General features: G+C 39.3%; 1 long non-coding RNA gene across 1 annotated transcript in view; it reads right to left on the bottom strand.

Annotated features, from left to right (window-relative positions):
- Window positions 1-2238: 2238 nt before the first annotated feature.
- The window catches only part of LOC117201773 (uncharacterized), a 135553-nt gene continuing 128323 nt past the window's right edge, over window positions 2239-9468 (bottom strand). The window contains exons 6-7 of the long non-coding RNA XR_007475736.1: window positions 5311-5351; window positions 2239-2999 (exon numbers count right to left, since the gene is read on the bottom strand). This is a non-coding gene — a long non-coding RNA (uncharacterized LOC117201773). The remainder of the gene's footprint in view (window positions 3000-5310; window positions 5352-9468) is intronic.

Genomic DNA, 9468 nt, shown 5'->3' with positions numbered 1-9468 from the left:
ACTAACCCCTTCAGGCTGTGTTCACGCAGCCAACCCCAGTCCTCTCCCTGGGATCTGACCTCCGAAGCCCGAGCGTCAGCTCCCAGCCCCTGCCCGCCCCAACAGGGGAGCAGACAAGCCTCTCAGGCTGGTGAGTGCTGGTCGGCACCGATCCTCCGTGTGGGAATCTCTCCACTTTGTCCTCTGCACCCCTGTTGCTGCGCTCTCCTCTGTGGTGCCGAAGCTTCACCCCAACCCCGTCTCCTCCAGTGAAGGGGCTTCCTAGTGTGTGGAAACTTTTTCTCCTTCACAGCTCCCTCCCAGTGGTGCAGGTCCCATCCCTATTCTTTTGTCTCTGTTTTTTCTTTTTTCTTTTGTCCTACCCAGGTACGTGGGGAGTTTTTTGCCTTTTGGGAAGTCTGAGGTCTTCTGCCAGCATTCATTAGGTGTTCTGTAGGAGTTGTTCCACATGTAGATGTATTGCTGAAGTATTTGTGGGGAGGAAGGTGATCTCCACATCTTACTCCTCTGCCATCTTGAAGGTCTCCCCCTCTCTATCTATCTCTTATTGGTTCTGCTTCTCTGAAGAGCTCTAATTCATATATATGCCCTGTTTCCTTATTTCTTCAATTACGCAGGGTTGGCAAACTATGGCCTATCTGCTCCCTGACACCTGTGTTTGTACATAAGGTTTTACTGGAACATAGCCATGTCCATTCATTTACGTATTGTCTGTGGATGATTTTGTACTATAATTGAATAGCAGAATTAAGTAGTTGCAACAGGTAATAATGACCTACAAAGCTAAAATATTTACTATCTGGACCTTATAGAAAATGTTTACTGACACCCGAATTAGAGTGAAAGCTGCATGACATGAGGGGGTATGTCATCTTTTTGTAAGAAAAACTTTGTAGGTCTCAAGTATTGATATGATACCATAAGAACAACTAAGAAAATTATGGGATTTTGTTTCTGGAGAGAAAATGATAAAAAGGTTGATTTCTTTTCAATACTGATCAAGATGTTTACCTGTTTGTGGGCAAGTCAGCTAAAGAAAATATTCTGTTGAATGGATAATCCTATTATTTTTCTTGTCATATATCTCCTTCAGGAAACTACAATATTCTATACTACTCAAAATGTAATTTCCATTTAACCTTGTGTTGTTGTCCTTCTAGGAAATAATCCTAAGGCAATAAGCCTAAAAAAACCTTAATATTTCCAATCAGTATGGCAGGCTGAACTGATCTAAGGATCCTCTCTTTTGAGTAAATTCATATAAAAATGTTGGATAAAGAATAACAAAACAAAATATATCTTTAAGATTTAAAGCCAGAAAGAAAAATCACCCAGATGTAGAAACAAAAATCTTACAATCAGAGCACTGAATGGGAGTTAAAACTGAATGACTCTCAGGATCTCAAAACCTAGTCTAAGTTTCAATGCCCACTTGCAGGAAAGTACAGCACTGAGTCTGTGGAACTTATGCTCTTTGAGGAACTAGAATTGGGACTCTCTCCATCAGGCTGAGAGTTGGAAGGGTTTGGAAAACCTCCACAGAAAAACTCTGGGAGATATTTGAGAAGTGGCCACCTGCCTGTGGTCATGGGTTGGAAAAGAATTACCCCAAAGAAGTCAGAATTTTTACTTTAAACTGTGCACATGTCTCAAATTCTACTAACCAAGTGGGCATGGACATGGCCTGACCTGAGAAATTAACATAAATATTATTTGTAACAGAGGAAATCCATAGGTTTCTGGTTGGAGCAAACAAGAGTCTTCTCAGAGACTTTTTTCAGTGATTATTTCATAAGGATTGAGGTATAAAAGTTGCAATTGCAAACCCTCTTCTCTGCTTACAAAAGATTATATTTATTCTTCAAGGTCCAATCCAAATGTCATTCTATGACTTTCTGTCATATGCAAACCACCTCCTCACTCCCAACATTCTTTACCTATACAAGCTTTTGCTCCCACAGTCCTTTGTTCATCCCTTTATACTAGAATTTTCATATTGCGTTATATTTACCTTTGTACTCTTTCATCTCTCTTCTAGAGGTGAACTGCTTGAGGACAGGAATCATGCCTTATTTACATTTGTGTCCTCTGTAGGGAACTTTAAAATAGCTCTTGAAAGTCACAGAAATAATCATTTCCATTAACCTTTGTGAGGGATGCAAAGAAGCAAACAACATTGACATTGATTATTTTATGAATAATAAAATTTAATGAAGAACATTTAAGGTGTTTGGGCATCTAGCAAAAGAAATCAGATAAAAACTGATGTCTGAAAACTATGTTTGATTAATGATAGGAAAAAATAATATAGACAGTAAGTTCTGTAGGATTTCAGAAAATCAGTTTAGCTAGCTCACCGTGAGGGAGTGTTAGAAGGTAAGGCTAGAAAATTTGGAAGATTGAGTGGGGCCAGATTATGGATCACTCAGGAATTTGGACTTTAACTTGTAGCTAGTGGATGGGAAACCATGGAGGTTTTCTGTGCAGCAGAGTTAACACAAAGATCTGGTCTAGAATTATTTATTTATTTTTTAAAATTTATTTATTTTTGGCTGTGTTGGGTCTTCATTGCTGTACGCGGGCTTTCTCTAGTTGCGGCAAGTGGGGGCTACTCTGTTGAGGTGTTCAGGCTTCTCATTGTGGTGGCTTCTCTTGTTGCAGAGCACAGGCTCTAGGCACGCAGGCTTCAGTAACTGTGGCACGTGGGTTCAGTAGTTGTGGCTTGCAGGCTCAGTAATTGTGGCTTGTGGGCTCTAGAGCGCAGGCTCAGTAGTTGTGGTGCATGGGCTTAGCTGCTCCGTGGCATGTGGGATCTTCCTGGACCAGGGCTTGAACCCATGTCCCCTGCATTGGCAGGCAGATTCTTAACCACTGTGCCACCAGGGAAGCCCTGGTCTAGAATTATTAATCTGGCAGTGATGTGTAGGATGAATTGGTTAGGGATAGCAGCCTGAGGCAGAATAGCTTGGATGCAGTAATCTAGGAATGGGTGATAAGAGCTTGGATTGGGCAGTGAGGATGAAAAAAAAAGAGAGAGAGAGAAAAAGAATTTTAGCAGAGACTTCAAACACACTTTTTTATAAAAAAAAAAATAGAGAATTAAAATGTTAAAATTATTATTGGGAAATCATGATAATGTGAATTCTTCACAGGGCAAGAATACTGTTAGAGATCAAACATATTAAGAAATTTATGAGATATGATGAAATAATTTTCCTTAACACTCTGCATGCTTTAGTAAGTGACAAAATAGATGTTCACAGAGACCAAGTCAAAATTTTTCATAAACATCCGTGTAACATGATTTACCTGATGATTCTTAGCCAGCTATTTTAAAAGAATTCTTTTAGTGGGATAGAGTTCTGAAAATTGGGAAAGTATGGAGGTCACATATGGTTCCATTTCATAAATTCTAGGTTATAGGAAGTTCACATATTGCAAAAGAAACATTTAGAAGCTCTGAACAGAGCAACTAAATTGATTTGTGATGTTATTGTCATTGGTGTTAGATTAGCAACTGTCATAGTCAGGCAGAACTATCATATCATTAGGAAAGAATGCAAAAATCCTGAGTCTATGTAAGGAATATAACATTCACTCTGTAGAAGAACCTCAGGCTTAGCCAAATGGTTGTGATTTAAGTTAATATTTAACTTAGCTAGTTCCTTTCTTCCTTTAGTTCATTGCAAAGCTTTAGCTGTATCAAATACTGTTCTTTTCTTCTCTTTATCAGTTGGGCAATCCAAGAATACCATTCTTAGCCTTGAGTAAGTTCCCAGTCATCTACGGAAGCCAGAGTTCAAAAGCTTGGTACACTGTCATGAAATTCTATTTTTCTTCCCCTAATATAGTATAGCAATTTAAAACCTTTCTGCACTAATCATTGTCATCATGAGTTAAGAGATCATAATCAGTCTAGAATAGCAGCTCATCTAGTGGGGGAAGTTCTTGGTGTGACACACTCCTTAGTTAGAGTGAGAGCCGTGATGATTCAGCCCATAGTTATTCTCCTCTTGCGTAGGGAGTGAAGAGGGCCTCAGGTAATGCATAGATTTTGGAGTCAGACTGGCCAGAGTCCCAATCAGGTCTAGACCATTTATGAGTCGTGTACTGTGTTAGTTTGCTAGGGCTGCCACAACAAAGCACTATAGCTTGAGCAGCTTAAACAACAGAAATTTATTTTCTCATAGTCCCACTGCTTAGAAGTCCTGGTGCAGGAAGCGGGGGGCCCTTCCAGGGCCCAAGAGTGGGCTCTTGTCTAACTTGGAAATGAATTGCCTGACACATGTACTGACAAAGCAAAAGAAATTGGACAGCAGCAGGGTAAATGAACCCAGGAGAACTGCTCTGCCATGTGGCTCGCAGTCTCAGATTTTATGGGGATGGGTTAGTTTTGGGGCCATCTCAGGCCAATCCTCTTGCTTGGCCCATAGTATGACTCACTGTCCTTCCTGGTGGCGTGTACATTTCTCAGCCAAAATGGATTCCAGCAAGAAGGACTCTGGGAGGTTGGTCGTCTCCTCCCTCTTTTGGCCCCTCCCAAATTCTGCAGGTTAGTTTTCAACAGCAGCATTTTGTTCCTTATTAGGACCTCCTGCTGTTAGACAGCTCAGGCAAGTGGGCTTGGCCAAGGTGGGTGGTTTTGGTCAGCAGTTCCCTAACAGTCCAAGGACAAGGTGGTCAGAGCTGGCTTCTCTGAGGCCTCTTTCCTTGGCTTATAGATGGTCATCTTCCCGTGTCTTCATATGGTCTTCCCTCTATAACTATCTGTGTCCAAATTTCCTCTTATAAAGACCACAGTCATATTGGATTAGAGCCACGCTCATGCTTTCATTTTAATTTGATCACCATTTTAAAGGTCCTATCCCCAAATGCTGAGGTCCTAGGAGTTAAAATTTTAACATATGAATTTAGAGGGGACACAATTCAGCTCATTATATATACCCTCAGGCAAATCACTTAGCCATTCTGTGACTTGTTTATTTGGAATAAACTTTAGTTGCAGTCAAGTCTGAAGAATTGCAGTTATTGATTGTGAGGTAAAGACCATGCCTGATATACTCAAAACAGAGATCACTGTTCCTGCATAAGTGTATTCATAGCAATCTTTTTTTTCACCTTTAAAACTAAGTTGTTGTTACTGTTGTTTTAATAACACTAGGCTCATGTGACATATTGATATTCAAGATAACAATTTTTTAAAAAATCTGTGTTTCTCAGAGGAACTGCCAAATCTAGCATATTACAAATACAGGAATATTTATCCAGGCTGAAGTATAAAGATGGGAAATTTATTTAGAATTCACATACCTGGAAGCTGCTGCTGGTATGGCACTGAGTCCCATCTTTCCCTGTATAATGATATTTACTGGTTATTTCATTCCTTCTTTACCTTTAACTTCCACATCAAAATAATCACTAGATCCATCAGCATCTACTTGCTAAATATCCTGATACTATATTCTTTCGTCTCCATCTTCATTGCCCGCAACATGGTTCAAGTCCCCAGCAATTTTTTTGTGGCTGGAGTATTTGGTCCAGACTGTTGGAATAGCTTTCTCAATGTTTTTTACTCCTTCCATCTTGCCCTGTCAAACATCTAAACATTACTGATAGGCTAATCTTTAAAAGTGCAAATGAGACTACATTTCCAATGTCTTCGTAATCTATCAATTGTTTGGTACTATATACAGCAGTTTATCGGAAACTTTTTTAGACTGGGACAAAAATTGAGGATAAAGTTCAATATGTGAAGCAATAACTAATGCTATCAGAGGTTATCCTGTAGGTAACACTGGAGTGATTGCCCCTTGCCATTCTTTTTTGTTGTGTGTGTGTGTGTGTGTGTTATGAATCATCTTTTTATTGACAAGAAAAATGAGGCTCAGAAAGATTAATTAATGTACTTAGGGTCATGTAAGTAAGTGGCTGGGCCAGGATTTGAACCAAGCCCTCCTGACTCCCCTGAATTACACTGAATGGAAAGGTGACATGACGAATTTATATTCTTATCTATCTATTTATTTATTTGAAGTATAATTGATTTACAATATAGTGTTACTTTCACGTGTATAGCACAGTGATTCAATTATACATATATGTGTGTGTGTGTATATATATATATATATATATATATATATATATATATATATACATATATTCCTTTTCAGATTCTTTTCCCTTATAGGTTATTACAAAATATTGAGTATCGTTCCCTGTGCTATACAGTAGATCCTTGTCGGTTATCTATTTTATATATAGTAGTGTGTATATGTTAATCCCAAACTCCTAATTTAACCCTCCCTCCCCCGACCTTCCCCCCCTTTGGTAACCATAAGTTTGTTTCTATGTCTGTGAGTCTATTTCTGTTTTGTAAATAAGTTCACTTGTATCATTTTTTTAGATTCCACATATAAGCAGTATCACCTGATATTTATCTCTCTCTGTTTGGCTTACTGCCATTCTGCCCTTTTATCTCACACTAATACCTGATCAGCCTAGGCCAGCACTGGCTCAGAGAATCAAGTCCAAGATCCTTGTCAGGATCTTCAATAACAGTGACTGAGATTCCTCAAGCCAGGCTGTGCCTCCCCTCCAATGGTTTGGAAATCTCTGGCATTCCCCTTGTTCCCTCTTGGAATTTCCTTCCTCTCCTTGTTCCTGGAAACATGCCACGAGCAGATAACTACCTTCCTGCCTTGCCATAGCGTTTCAATGGTACCTTTCACACCACAGATCACACCAAGCTCTAACGATTTGCTTGCCTGTCAGTCTCCCTCCTCGCCGAAGGTCTCCTCCATGGTGTTTACTTCACCCTGATGTCTCTAATGCATTCAGTAATGCTGATGCAATAACCACTTTAGATGAAAAACTCAGAAAGTAAGGATGAGAGATACTTCCTGTACCTAAATGTTTTTAATTTTCACCCTGTCTATGGATAGCTTCATGAAGAAAACACAATAAAGGAAGGAGAGAAAGAAAGCAAGAAACAAGCCTGGCAATGGAATAGGAAGGGAAATAGAAGGGAAATAGGAGGGAAAGGGAGGACTCCCCCTGAAGCCCACCCCAGGCTTCACCCACTGCACATCACCAAGCCTGCACCCCGAAAGCCGCGGTGCAGGCATCCCAGTTCCACTCACAACGAGTATGCTGACCATTAGGCTGTGTTCCTCATATCTTGCTCCATTTGAGAAGCTACCCTGCTCCAGATCTCTTCCCTTTTTCCTTCCTATTTTTGTCTCAATTCTGAATCGCGCCTAATCAAGCTCAGTCACTGAGAACCATACCTGCTATGGCAGCTCACCCATCACTCCAGAGAAGCCTTTGCCAGAAACTCCAAGAGAGTGGCTGGGAAGGGAGGGAATGAGGGAGAGAAAACAGAAGTAGATTATAGATTACATGAAAGAAAAGGGCTAAAAAGTCAAGGAAGAAGGACAAAAAGCAAAGAAAAAATGAAAAAGAAGGGGGGAAAAAAGGAGAGGAGAAGAAAAAGGCAAGGAAGAGGGAAATTCAACCATTTCATGGAGTGGATCTGCCATTCCTCTTTGCCTGCGAATTGTAATATTGCATGCTCTCCTATTTCTATTTCGATTATTCACTTAAATCCCATTCAGCATAAGAGCTGAAAGACTATTCCTTAAATGTTCCATAAGAATAGCTTTGATTCTGCACTTTTTGGAGAAATCACAACATCGTGACTCAAATGAACTTGACTAAAATTGTTCCAAACAAGAATTATTATTACAAAGTTCTTGGCTGTGAAAATGACAAAGGGAGTTTAGTCCAAACAAGGGTTTACTGGGAAAACCACACCCTTCTAATGTCTCTGAACCGAAAGGACACAGAAACTATGATGATAAGACAGGCCACACAACTTTTCGTGGAAGGTGGTTACCCAAAAGCTTAACAAATAAGAACAGTCTAGAACAGCTAGTCACAATGGGGTTCCTCATATGCAAAAAAAAAAAAAAAGAAAAGAAAAGATTTTAAGGACATTTTGCCAATTCTTCAGCCCTGGGTCAGAGTATTTAGATAATCACATGGTGAATAAAGTTCATATTTTCTGGTAAAATTTTAAAGAGGGTGTCAAAAGAAATTTTTCTTAATGATCCAGGCATTTACCTTCCCCAATACATCTTCCACTTAATAAAGTTATTATCTCCTCTCTGCTACATTTCACACAGAACTGACTGAGCAGATATTTATGTATAAGGAGAGGGACCTAAATTTAAACACTCCAACAAATCAAATTTTTATCTATTCCAAAGGTGGCTTTTTCAGACTCACAGACGTAAAAAACAAATTCATGGTTACCAAACGGGAAGGGGGAGAGATAAAATAGGCGTTTGGGATTAGCAGATACAGACTATAAATTAGCTAAACAACAAAGTCCTACACTATAGCACAGGGAACTATATTCAATATCCTGCAATAAGCCATAATGGAAAAGAAAATGAAGAACTATATATATATATATATATATATATATATATATATATATATACACACACATACACACACACACACACACACACACATATATATTACTGAATCACTTTTCTGTACACCAGAAACCAACACAACATTGCAAATCAACTATACATCAATAAAAAACAAAAAAACAAATATGGTTTTGTGGTCACAGTTTCAGCAAATGTGTATTAAGCACAAACCATATGATAAACCCTATGCTGGGAAGTAGAGAGAGTAGCCCTCTCTGAGACAACTAGAATAAAGTTAAAGTGTTGTCATTATTCCTTTTACTCCACTAGAGAACCTATGTTTTAAGAATCTGAAGTTTTTGTAATCAAGATCGATTTTACATTTAAGATTGGGCAAACACTCTCGAGTGCTTCTTAGAAAAACATTATCTTTAGCCTCCTGCCTAAGTCAACCCCCTGACTACCCAGCTGAAACGGCCTTTTCTTCAGTACTGGCGAATGTTCTGCATGCAACTTGATAACAATTTGAGGAGTCTACAGTTTTACTGCGGGAGGTACGAGATACTTCCAGTCACACATAAACAGGCTTTGAGGGCAGCTTCTTATTTGCCTGTTGTTGTAGAAGTTCTCTTAACTGAGTTCTATTTAACAAACTCATCAGATTAATGATTTCTCTCCACCCTCTTTGTAAATCATGCGGACTGATAGCCATAGTTCACAGCTCTTGGCTCTTCCGCAACATTTCTGTTTGTGCCTTTGCATTGTTATCTTACAGCGCTTGCGCTCAACTGCGTTTGTGCCAAATGCACTTGTTTCTGTAACTAAGTAGGGTGTAAAGCAATAAAATATGAGCCCAGAAGGAGAGTTACACTGAAAGCTACACTGAATACTTTGGAAAGTCTTGGAATACTTGGAAGAGGAGGGTCACTACAAATACTTCTGTTAACTTAGGTGTGGGTAAAATGATTGTAGAAGATCAGGAGAAATTATAAACATCTAGAAGGATTCTGGATTCAGAATATTTCGC

The sequence above is a fragment of the Orcinus orca genome, chromosome 1 (genome assembly GCF_937001465.1).
Source record: "Orcinus orca chromosome 1, mOrcOrc1.1, whole genome shotgun sequence".
Taxonomy (NCBI): domain Eukaryota; kingdom Metazoa; phylum Chordata; class Mammalia; order Artiodactyla; family Delphinidae; genus Orcinus; species Orcinus orca.
Note: the sequence above shows the minus strand (reverse complement) of the source record. Positions and strands in the feature narration are given on the sequence as shown.